This window comes from Neophocaena asiaeorientalis, unplaced genomic scaffold, assembly GCF_003031525.2.
Source record: "Neophocaena asiaeorientalis asiaeorientalis breed wild unplaced genomic scaffold, Neophocaena_asiaeorientalis_V1.1 scaffold404, whole genome shotgun sequence".
Taxonomy (NCBI): Eukaryota; Metazoa; Chordata; class Mammalia; order Artiodactyla; family Phocoenidae; genus Neophocaena; species Neophocaena asiaeorientalis.
The window spans coordinates 2,235,326-2,248,812 of NW_020172589.1; the positions used below are offsets into that span (position 1 = coordinate 2,235,326).

The 13,487-nt window shown below is 37.6% G+C and overlaps 1 protein-coding gene across 1 annotated transcript in view; it reads left to right on the top strand.

The window, feature by feature from the left end:
- JAKMIP2 (janus kinase and microtubule interacting protein 2) overlaps nt 1–5,050 on the top strand; it is a 169,259-nt gene extending 164,209 nt beyond the window's left edge. The window contains exon 22 of the mRNA XM_024738252.1: nt 4,518–5,050. The gene's annotated coding sequence lies outside the window, so the exon portion shown is untranslated. The remainder of the gene's footprint in view (nt 1–4,517) is intronic.
- The last annotated feature ends 8,437 nt before the right edge of the window (nt 5,051–13,487 follow it).

The following is a 13,487-nucleotide window of genomic DNA, read 5'->3' on the forward strand; positions in this document are numbered from 1 at the left end:
AGTTAATGTCCATTTGTCCTTCCCATCTCATTGTAAAATTACGGACTCAGGGAAGCCTTCCTTGATCCTCTAGCTTCAGTTAAGTTTCATTCAATATTTTTATCTTCTTTACTAGGATTCTCAAGGACCAATTATCTAACAATCCTCCATATCAGTTTCCTCATCTATAAAATGGAAGTAAGAATAACAGCTACCATTTATTGAATACTGTACGATAAGTTGTATATAAGGGTTGATAGATTGAAAAGTATTGGGAATGGCCCTTAGGGTCCCGGATGGTACAGTATAACTGGTTAGATGGTGGTACCCTTTACCATGAAAAGCATATGTGGACGTCAGGAATAGGGTGTGATTGCTGTTCATGATTTTTGGCTATTTGTCATAACCAGAGAACAGGAATTAGCTACAGTTTGTTAATCAATGTGCCTCTAAGTACATGGTCCATAAAGGATCTGAACCACCTTCTAGCAGTCAGAAAACTCTAAAGAACTGTGAACATAAGTAGCCTATCAATTGACCTCGGCAAGTATTTGCTAGGTTTCTTCTGTGAACCGGGCAATGCGGCAGGTACTTGGATACTAGAGTCAGAAGTCAGAAATGACATCACTGTATTCGTCAACTTAGAGTCTGGTGGCGTGTTGTAAACTCTCAGAAGGGATGACTGCAGTCACCGTTTTACAGAGGAGGAAACTAAAGCTCAGCGCTGTAGAGCAATACATTCAAAAGAATCCCTGAGGTTTTGTAACATCCAGAAGGGCCTTCTGAATCAAAGATGGATTTGTATTTTATACAGTTTTAGTTATAGCATACTGACCTTTAGGTCACTGAAAATGGGTCATGTGTGGTGACGCATTGGATACTACTTCACTTATTCATAATGCCTGTTTGAATAAACCTGGCTTTGCTGTAGAAATCATAGTTCCTTTTATAGATACTTAATTTGCAGAAATTTAACATTCTGGGAGACTGCCTATAAATCCATTTGTTTTTTAAAACCAACATGGTTTTACTCAAATGATGGGCTTTACTTCAGTTGTGATGGGGAGAAATGGTGCATATGTGCTTTGAAACAGAATTTAGGATTTATCTCTGAGGTTATATAAATTGAAAATTTGCAAGTAAAAGACTTTTATGTTACATATTTAGTTTATATATAAAAACACACTGTGTGTGTGTGTGTATGTATATACATATATATTTATAGAGAGAGCGTGCACGCGCACACAGACACACACACACCTTAAAGCATCTTTTATACACATTCAGATTAGTTCTCCTCTTTACCAGGGATTATGGGAATCTTATAGCTGTAACGAGTTGTTTGGGGCTCTCATCTCAGTGGGATGTAAGTCTGAATGCAATCTATTTTTTTTTAAATAAATTTATTTATTTATTTTTGGCTGTGTTGGGTCTTCGTTGCTGCGTGTGGGCTTTCTCTAGTTGCGGTGAGCGGGGGCTACTCTTCATTGCGGTGCACGGGCTTCTCACTACGGTGGCTTCTCTTTGTTGCGAAGCACGGGCCCTAGGCTCGTGGGCTTCAGTACTTGCAGCACACGGGCTCAGTAGTTGTGGCTCGCACCCTCTAGAGCGCAGGCTCAGTAGTTGTGGCACACGGTCTTAGTTGCTCCGCGGCATGTGGGATCTTCCCAGACCAGGGCTCAAACCCATGTCCCCTGCATCGGCAGGCGGATTCTTAACCACTGCGCCACCAGGGAAGCCCTGCAATCTATTTTTATCAAAACAAGGCTTTCACTTATTTCCCTCTCTCATCCTTTAATTAAATCTTAGGTTGGTTCCCCAGTTTGTTTTCCCCAGTCGTTTCCAGTTCTTGAAAGTCTAGCCTAATTTAAAAATTCAGCTTCAGTCTCTGCTTCATCTCATTTCTTCCCTTATCCCCATGGTGAAGGAGGTGCACGAGCTGGCTCTAAGAGGTCTCTTCCTCTGCCCTCTGCAAGGTTCAGCTCTTCTGGAGGGCAGGGAAGAGGAAGAGGGAAAATGATCCATGCCTCTCAACCCATGGGCAGTGGTTATGGCCCCCTCCCTGGTGGTTGAAGCTGTTTTTCTGGCTATTACTGACCAGTTCTTGTTGTATTTTCTATGAGAGGTGATGGGGCCGTTGGGAGGGTCATATGTGCGAATTCTTTAGAAGCCCATTGCACTATCCCCTGCCTGGCTGGGGCCCAAGCCCTTCCACTGAGACTCTGGATCTCATCATTGGTGGTACTGGCGTCAGCTTCTTGTTGGGAAGGAAGTTACTGCCCCGTCTCGCCTTGCCATTCCTCTCCAGTTCTCTGCCTAGATAGACAAAGGAGGATGAGAAATCGATGAGCATTGCTCTGTGTTTGAGCAATAGAATGCAAGTCTCCTTTGTGCCAGCACCACCCTTTAGCACCCTCCCCTCCCGCCCACAGTGTACTTTCATCCCAACCACTGCAGTTCCTTCCCACTGGTTCTCTTCTGTGACTCGGTCACTCTTTCATCTCAGTCTAATCTAGTCTTTGGAAGTAGACAAAGTGGCTCTGCAAATACAAGTTCGAAATATTTCGAACTTGCACCTATGGCACCTATGGCAGGAATTTCTTTGGCAAATCTCTAATTTGCCTCTGTATGGTGGACTGGAAGCATCCTTAAGGTACTACATGCCCCCTTTTCCACCACTTTGGATCTTGGTCACTATTTCTGGAGTGCCAGTAAAATCCTGCTACAGAATTAGCACCTTTACCTTATAGACAGGGAAATTAAGCCTTGGAGAATTTAAATGACTTTTCCATGGAAATCCCATTTTCTCCATCCATGCCATTCACATTCTAAAGGCCATGTCCTTAGACAGCACATGGTAACATGTCCTCTGTGCCATTTTCTGGCTTTTATTGGAATAGCATATTATGTCCTAAACTTCTACCCAAGCAAAAACCTAGACACATGGACTTAAAGAGGAACAGAGCTAGGAGACTTGACTGGCATAGCCCAGGGAAATACCTTTTCAGAGATACTCTGAGACCAAACAGGAAATCTGTGTGGCAAAATTCCCAAGGAATCCTCAGGTCAGGACCTTGGGGTAGAGACCATCTGCCATTAAATACAATTGTTGTGACATAAAAGTAAGTCGCTGAAAAACATAGATAGACCGGCTTTTAAAATAATATCTTATGCTACTGACAAGGGCTTAATTTCCAAAATATACGTACAGCTCATACAACTCAACAACAAAAAAACAAAGCGACCCAATCAAAAAAATGGGCAGAATACCTAAATAGACATTTCTCCTTTCTCCAGAGAAGACATACAGATGGCCAATAGGCACATGAAAATACACTCATCGTCGCTAATTATTAGGGAAATGAAAATCAAAACTACAATGATGTGTCACCTCACACCAGTAAGAATGGCCATCATTAAAAAGTCTACAAATAACAAATGCTGGAAAGGGTGTGGAGAAAAAGGACCCCTCTTACACTGTTAGTGGGAATTTAAGTTGGTACAACCACTAGGGAAAATAGTATGAAAGTTCCTCAAAAAAATAAAAATAGAGTTGCTGTATGATCCAGCAAATTCAAAAATATAAATGCATCCCTATGTTCATAGCAGTACTATTTACAATAGCCAAGACATGGAAGCAACCTAAATGTCCATTGTCAAATGAATGGATAAAGAAGATGTGGTGTATATATATATATATATATATTTATATATATATACACACACACACAATGGAATATTACTCAGCCATCAAAGAAGAATGAAATAATGCCATTTGCAGCAACATGGATGGACCTAGAGATTATCATACTAAGCAAAGTAAGTCAGAAAGAGAAAGACAATACCATATGGTATCACTTATACTTGGAATCTAAACATATCTATGAAACAAAAACGGACTCACAGATATAGAGAACAGACTTGTGTTTGCCAAGGGGGAGGGGTTTAAGGGAGGAAATGAATGTGAGTTTGGGATTATCAGAGGCACACTATTATATACAGGATGGATAAACAACAAGGTCCTACTGTATAGCACAGTGAACAGTATTTAATATCTGTGACAAACCATAATGGAAAAGAATATGAAAAAGAATATATATATATGTATATATATATATATCTGAGTGACTTTGCTGTACAGAAGAAATTAGCACAACATTGTAAATCAACTATACTTCAATAAAATTTTTTAAAATACAATAAAATGAAAATAATATTTTAATTGAGCTTCTCAAGGCATTGGCAATAATGATAACAGCTAATATTTCAGGCCACTTATATGAGACAAGAACTGTTAATTGCTTTACATGCCTTACGTTGCAGTAACCCTTGAAATAGATACTTCTGTTCTCTCATTTTAAATTAAAGAAATTAAGCTTAGAGATTTTCTTTATATAACATGCACAAGATCATGCAGTTCCAAGAGGTGGTAAAAAATAAAAGATGGTTTTTTCTTTTAAAAAAAGAGTTTGTGCTTTTATTCTGTTTCAGCTATTGACAGAAGTGATGATTAAAGAATTTCTCCGTCTGTTTTACAGAGTAACCGAAAACACGGATAAGACTGCAGAAAAGCAGATACTTCTAAACCTTCAAAGATGGCAGAAATGTTTACAGCAGTGAAAGGGAGATCAAAAGCTTAGAACTATAATGTAGCCAGGACTACAACTGTGTATTTTAAAGCCATTGTTCAAGGTTTCTTACTTGACAGTTCCTACATGACCCTGTTGAAAATCTACAATATATGCTGCATTTAATGAAACATGTATAGGTCAAACCAGAAGGAAAGAACTATAAACATAGATTGCGAGAAGAAAACTTATTCAGCAATGGAAACAGTTTCAACAGATCAAGCAAAGATGTGTCTTGGGCATGGAACCAAAGTTACAAAGAAACATTCTACCCCTGCTGTGCAGGGGATGTCATTTTAATGTAACACTACACCCCATGGAATCACTAGTCCTGAAATAAACATCATTTTAAAAAATCAAACAAAAAAATAAGGGTGGGTGGGGATTGAAGCACGAGGAATACCCATGAGGAGCTATTTACAATAAAATATTTCATTTGAAAAGTCTGGTTTCTTACTACAGGGATTTGCTTTTCTGTCTTTATTATTGTTTAAAACTCAGGAACTGAGACATCTGCAATTTGAGTGAGAAGAAAAGCAGTGTCTGGTTTGTTTTTCTGCAAACGGTGGAGCTTGTGGAATGCATTCCACACATGACAGATGGGAAGTGGATCACAGTGACCCCGACTAAACTGGCAACCAAAGTGAAAGACCCAGGCGAATGCAACATACGAAATAACAGCAGATGTTGATGCTTCCTTGGCCTTCTGTCACATCTGTGGTCCTCCACGAGCAACAAACTGATCTCATTCATATTGAAAATTAAGAAGATGATGCTCTAAATCACAAGCTCCCTGACTTAGTTCTGTTTAGAATGTCAACGACTATAGGGCCAGAGGCACCTCTGAATACTTCCATTTCCAAAATACTGGTCTTCAAATGGCTGCTTAAAATTGCCTGCAAATAACATGTTATGTGATTTGATACAAATAGAGGCGATAAGTAAACTTCTACCAACAGTTGAATTTACCACAGAGATGTGACTATTAAATGAAATTATGATTATTTTTTGAAGTATCCTGATATGCTTAGAGCATTCTGACCTCTTGTCATTTAGACTGATAACGTTTTTCTTTTTCCCCAGAGATCTGACAGCAACAAGGTAGCTCTACTTTTTTATATAAAAGTAACATTGTGTTACTGATAAGGACATTTTCTACCAGAGACAATTAGAAGACTGGTACTTTCCTAGGTTATGTAATACTGAGTCTTGGATTCAGCTCTGAGAGCAAATAAATGTTCCTGAAAAACTAATTTTAGCCTCATTTACTGTAGATAAAAAAACAGCCTCAATTTTTCAAATTGTCAACGTTATATTTACAGGGCTAGCATTCCCATGCATTAAGAATGTGTGTAGGGAACCAGAAACTCTTTCTGTGAAATGCTACACAAATTCTTCCATACATGGGTTCAGTATCTTATTCTTCAGTTTTAGCACTGGCATTTTCAAAGCCAGAACAATAACTGAAGAATGTACAAGAAAAGCTACAATGCGGGAATCCCACTTTTTGTTCTTATATTTACTGCTGACCCAGGTATCTTTGGCCCAGTCACTTAACCTCTCTGTGCCTCAGCTTCCTCGTCTGCAAAATGAGGTTAAAATGCTTTTTCATAAAGGTTTTTTGTTTGTTTGTTTTTTCTTTTTTGTTTTTTGAGGTTTTTTTGCAATTCTGGAACAAGAGGTGCTTAAAGTAGCACAAAGTGCTTTGTAATTATAATGACTGCTATATTTGACTTTCTTGTGTTGTTGAGAAAGAGTCCCCTGTGTAATAAAATAGTGCTTCAGTTTGGTTCAATCTAAGCACGGTAGCACTGAAGCTTTCCCATCAATTACTAGCAATAAAGATTGAGCGATCCAGAGCCAGGATCCCTAATCACCTATAGTAAATAGATCATTCTCATGCTATTGAACAAGTTAGAAGAATGTGTAATTTCAATGATAAGCATTTTCTAGCTCTCCTTACTGTATATGCATGCCATAATACAAAACTCCACTTTTATCATAGGAGAGCCAGCCATGAAATTAAGGTTTGAAGTGAACTGAGAATATCACATAATTAGTCTAATTATCCCTTTCATTTGGAGGGGGAGGTCTTGTGAGATGTCCTACTGGGAATATACAATATAACTATCCTTCTGCTGGATTCTTTGTTCAACTGGGTAGGTTCAATATTAAGTATGAATAGTACATGCATTGTGCAGGCAATATGAAAAAGGGTGCTACTACAGTTTGTGACCCAACACTTTCAAATCTCAGTCAGAACATATGGAAGAGGATAAATTACTCTCCCATATCTTAGACGACTTTTCCATTGGCCATTCCAGCGTGTATCTGAGCAAATTCATACCCCATCTGCTCCACCAAACCTACTTTCTTCCTCTTCATCTTGCTTTCCCCACCAAGAAACCTGTAGGCTAAATTTTATATCCAAGCACTGACTGGGGTTTGAACAATCAGAAATATTTATTAAAATAATGTAGTTTAATCATGTACCTTATCTGCTATAAATCTGATTGTATCACATACACACAAAATCATACAAGAGCCCATGAGAATGGCCATCTAAGCAGCTTTAGATGTGTTTACGGAAAATGCAAAAAAAAAAAAACAAGGGGGGGATTTAGCTTAAGATCCAAGAGATTAGCAAATTTCTCTAAGATTTTAAGCTAAAAGGTGATATTTTTACCGTACCTTACTCGTGATCCTCAAAATTAACATATCTTGGGGTAAGTCTAACTATTTTGATAGGCACATTCTCTGTTATCCATTTCCACAATTACAAAAAGCATCAGCAAAATTGTACATGTGTGTTCCAGTCACTCATGGATCCACAGAAATGGATCATATCTAAATGAATGCTTCCCTTGCATACTATGTTCAGCAAGCATAAATAGAGTGTCTCAATAATGGAGAGGTTTATTGTGACTCCACTTCTTACAGAGATCAAATGATCCCCACTTGGGTCTTTAATATCTGCTTTAATTTCTACATCTTAACTATCCTGACATATTTGGCCAGTGGGTTAGCAGCAATCAGAACAGCATTCTTCAGAGTTCATTTTACTTAATTTTTCTTAACAAAGTCTTCATCTCTTGGAAGATAAACTTAACTGAAGATATTAAAAAAATAGTTTGAGATAAAACGAAAGTCCCAATTTAGCATGGCTATTGAGGACAGGAAAAGTTTCATGAGAAAGGAAAAAGAAATAGAAGACTGTATTTAACTATAAAACTAGAAAGCATCTATTACTAAATTGTCTAACTTTTTTTAATGGCCACCCAAGTTTTGTTTTAGGTAACACTAGAATTTGCTAAAAATAACTATCAAATCCCTTTTAACTTACATCATATAAATGAAATTTTTGCCAATAGCAAGGTTTTTAGGGGTGGAAGAATAAATTTTGCTTTGATTTTTTTTCCCATTTATTAAAAAAACTGCTCACGTAGGTGGCATGGTTCTTTTAAAGGATAGAGATGATGTAGAAGGCTCATGGGTCATCACTGGAGTAGAATGAGGACATACGTTTTCCACTAGTAATAGAAGAAATAGTTTTGCCAAACAAATTTTTGCTACAGTATTTCAACTTACTTTTATGGTTTTCCATTTAAAATAAATCTCTGGCAAATTTGTTCCTTTTTGCCTATTTATTGTCAACTTTTTCTGTAAACCCATTGTATAATTTCACGTGTTCAATGTCTTTGATGTAATTCATAAGTTCATTGTTTTAAAATGAAACATGTCTTTTTAACCTGCCTAGGTTTTCATGGAAACTGTAAAAATAGTATTCATCAGTTTTGTGTTGATGCTAAATAACTGGATCGTATGTGTTATATTACATCAAAATAGATGGGCAGCATAGACATTTTATTTTTTAAATATTTAATTGCATTTTTGATCTGTCAAAGAATGGTACAGTATATATATGTATACATATACATATATACATGAATGTGTATGTATATATTTATCTGCTATATTGAAAAAGTTCGATATAACTTGAGAGATAGTCATCAAAGCAAATCTTAGGTGACTGTTTATGTCATGAGTTAATGCTTCCAGGGTGGACCCAAGCCTCTCCTTAAGTGGACTTCTACTTTCTAAAGGGAAAAGAGTAGGTCAAAAGGTCTTGAGGGCCAAAAGCTTCCATTCGGTTCAACTGCCTTGTCATTTCTATATAATATATTGTCCTGAGACTGAACCTCAGGCATTGTGGCAGGAGGATTCAGACATAACAGAAGTTGGAGTTGATCCTCTGTGATCCCATTTCAGTACCAGGCAGAGCAGATTCACATTCCTTTGCTGCCTTTAGTTTGGCAGTTTAGTTCTTTCTAAATAAATCTTCTATCGTTAAGAGTACAAGACCCATGTTTAATCATAATCACTAAAGATATACTTCAAGGGGTAATGTGGCAAAAATAAAAGGACTATAATTTGCTATATTCAAGCTAGTATATGAAACTCAGAGGTACAGGTGGTTGATTGGGTGAAGTTCCCTGTTTTTATCTTTGTGTTTGTGCATTGAGGTCTTTGAACCCATGCTTATGTTTCCATCCTTGTGATATCAAAGTTCTGTAGGGTGGGAGTGCTGTAGATAAACAACTTGGAGTCCAACTTTGCCTACAGTCAAGCCTCTACAAACTTACTATAGTGTGGATGATGCAGTTTCCCAAAAGCAGATCCCCAGCATCCCTTGATAACAGCAGTCACTTATATTTGATGGATAAGTCACAAAATGTGCCTATTTCCCCCCATGAACCATAATAACTTCCCACAATGAGGCAGATCAAAATCCAAACACTTTTATAAATATGTGATGTAGATATATACACATATACATTCTGTATATAGTGTGATGGTTGTGAGCGCTTACTACATGTGTACTTCTGTCCTAGGACTGAGGAATTGGGAAGGGGTTTTCTGACGCTGCTGGGTAACTCATGTTTTTGTTTAGCATCTGGTACCTGTGCTCTACTCCTGCTTGCCTGTCTCTTCTCCCTTTCCTCTACCTTCTGTCCATTACTACTATTCCCTGGTTTTGACTGAGGCAAAGAACTACTCATTGGTTTTCCAATTACCCAAGCCCATAAACTAGCCTTATGGTGATGCCAGTGGTTTTTCTGGAAAGAGCAACAGAGTCCAGCACAATCTACAGTATTAATATTAGCCCAAAGTCACATATTTTTATCATCTAAAAATCTCATTCCGTAAAGGGTTTATGCCTGCTTGAACCTCCACGATACAATTCTGCGGGGACTCAAGTACAAAGCCCGTGCATGGGAATACGTAATTCCCCAGATGTCTACTGTTTTAATGCAGCCAGGGGGTCAATTTCTCAGAGTTCTCATTCAATCAACTGCTTCAGTTGGGATTCTTTCTCTCCATCTCATTAGCATGACTCCATATATTGCTTCAGTGCTTGTTTATCAATGGAAGAAAAATATAAATTCACTGACTTTCACCAGAATGATCCTCTGAAGTACACCAAACATGTACATGTACTGTATGTTATTACCGTAGAGATTGGAATCAACTTATTGTATGTAAAGTTTTATGAATGGTTATTTTATAATTTATGTATTTAATACAGGAATCAATGAGCTCTGGTGTTTTAGTTTATATAAAAATAAAACAAACTGCATTTTTAAAAACTTTATCTTGCATTGTCCATAGGTTTTTGTTTTGTTTTAACTCTTAATCTACTTTAGAAAAGCAGGGTGAGGGAAATCAGGGTTATCCGTATAATGTTGGGGAACAAACTCTACATCAAAGATGGTATATAGGTTTCTTCTCATCTATCCACTCTGAATTTTTTATTGTACCTGCCAGAGGCACTATGGTGAGGAGTCCAAGGCACAACTTACACTCATGAGGAGGGAGCTATGGTCATTAGCACGCCTGCTCTGAATATAGTTTGGGGAAGAATGTTGCCAGCTATTTGCCATTCTTATTCTAGCTATTACTTCTTTTGCTTTATCCACCTACCTTTTTTCTCTACCTTGTAGACCCACTAGATGTAACAAGTTAACAAGCGTCTGTTACATGACCATCCATTATGTGTCCATCCTTATGGCCTGGTATGAATGGGTCGACCCTCAAAGAGCTTACAGTTTATGTGGGAAACGACCCATGTATACATGAAACAAATAAAGAACCAATATGGCACAATGTGAGGCATAATTTTATAGGTCACTATTGAGAACAATTAAAAATAATATTAGTCTTTGGGGATGGGCTTGAAAAATCCATGCTAAGAATGGTTCTTAAGTTGCAACCTCTTATCTTTAACTAGCAAAAAGTGTCGCTCATCAAGTTAAAGTTCTGTTACCCGTTTATAGGAACCATCTCCTGTGTCACGTCAGATCCCTAAAACAGAGAGTAAGACATAACCCCAGCCCTCAAGACGTCATGACTATGTTATTTGATGAAGACTTACAATTGCCTGAGTCTCTATGAGAAAGGTACCAAGCATATCAGCATGCCATGAAATAGGCAGTTATTGTTATGGATTCTGTCTAATGTTATAAATGAAAAGTTTTGACGAACTCCAGTTCTGTATATAACTCAAATATGCTAATCATGTCAACAGCTCAACTGACCTCTTCTAGCTCCAAAACAAAGTACCCTGGTGTCTTTTGGAGATATTAATGGGGGCAGGGAACACTTCCTACCATAGTGCCAGTGGGACAAGTAAGCATCCACTAGGTTCATACAAAGCCCACACGAAGGGACTCCTCCTATGGGCTCATGTTACAGCTGTGCCTCTGACCTACAGGTGAGCAGCTTTCATAGGGGTGCAGAGGTATAGTCAAGTGCTTACCTACCCCATGGGTAAAGTATGTGTCCAGTGGCTGATAAAGAATGCTTACTTTATTTAAGCTACTTTGTATTTACATACGAAATGTCAGAGTGAATGATGAAGGCTTTTTTGCTCACTGAAAATGCTCCAAATAAAAATGTGTTTAACAAATACATTTTTGCATGCAGATGCACTTATAAATGTGAAAACATTGGTTTTGATCAATAGGCTCTATAACAAAGAGGCATTGGGAATCTGTGCCTGTATTACGGTAAAAATATTGAGAACAAGGGCCACTACATCTATATCATCTTCGTGAAGCTCCATATGACACTCTTTTTTAGAATTTAGAAGGAGAAGGAGAAAACAAAACCACAGCCACTTCAAGAACTAGATTCTTCTTCCTTTATAATAAGAAATAAATAATTTATTATGTAAATTATTTTGCCCTGACTGCCTAGAAATGCATGAACAAATCTAAAATTTAATTATGGAATCTTGTCAATTATTTCTATTTTCTTTTTACTTTATTGATTTCACTCTTTTGCCTTTAACTTACTTTAGTTTCACCTTTAATTTACATCACCTCAGATGTATTTTTGTACAGCCACAGGGTATAAACTCAATATTTTTTAAGTGCACATTAAATATTCTTAGAGCTACTATAGGAAAGTATCAATATGTAGAAAAATATTCAAAACATGGAAGTAAAGCAAAATGAGTATTTGTCTTTCTAATTTCATTTCAGAGTGGTTTCTAATACGTCAAATGAAAAGTCTTTTGACTCTGGGGAAATGCAGCAAGTGATGAGAACCCCGTTGTTTTACAGCCCTGTAAAGCTAGAAGCTAACTTGCAGAAAGTTGATAAGGTGAGACTTTTTTTTTTTTTGCATGATAAAAAAAGAAAAACTCAAAGATGAGGCGTTTGTCCTATATGCAAATTAACCACTTTGGTTTCTAGCATACTGCCTTCTTTCACGTACTTTGCCTCCTTCTTCAGATCTTTCTTGAATCAGGTCAGTTATTCTACTGGTTTCTTTATTTAATGGAGTACATAAAACTTGGACACATGCTCATTAATTTTTATGAGAATGACATTTTTAACAATTTGAAAAGAGTGCTTTTTCAAAAGGCAAGATATGTTCCTTGCTCTCAATGAACTTCTGGTAAGATAAGGCACTTAAGTCCCCAAAACAATGAAATAGAAATCAATACAGGAGGGTTAAAAGCCACTATCTGCTAAGTATCCTGAGTTAATCTTTGAATCCAGACCTGTTCCCTCTCCTAGTTCCCCCAAGTCAGTGAGAGCTGTTAGATAGAATTAGGATAGATTCATGGGCTCAGTTCTCTCCTGCTTTTCCCTCACCCTCCATATCCAGTCCTTCACAAGTTCTACTGATTTTACTTCTCCCACCTGTCTTCTATTCTCCATCACTTCTATTAAGAGCTTCTCGCCTGAACCCTTGCAGCAGCTTCTTAGTTAAATTAACTGCTTCCACTTGTGTCCTCTTTATTTTTACCCTACTTGTTGTTTCCAGCTTGATTTAACGTGCAGATCATGGCAGCTTGTTCGCATCTTTAAAATTACTCCTTGCTTTCCCATGCCTACCTAGGGTTGACTCTCAAACGCTTATGGAACTAAACATGGGATTGGGGGCTGGGGTAAGACACTGCAGCCAACACAAGCCTGTTATTTTGTCTAACCCAGCTATAGGAAATAAGGCTTAGACTCTCAGCGTGGCCATTTATGTCCTGGATACCTCTTCTAAAACTTGAATATTCAGCTTAGCCATCGTCTTCCTCAAGAGTTGGACACAATATCCTTTGTTCTCCCAAAGCATTCTATGTGTACTCATCTTGTCATTTACCAGGTAATTAAAATTATTTGTTCTGTTCATCCCCACTTGTACCCCCAATTAAATCTGAGTTATTTGAGAGCAGAGAATATGCGTTTTTCAGTTTTCAATCTTCAGCAACTAATACGTTTCCTGATACGTAGCAGAGTCTCTGTGGAGTCCTTTTTCCATGTTTTTATTGAAGTAGACTTGATTTACAATATGTTTCAGGTGTTCAACAGAGCTATT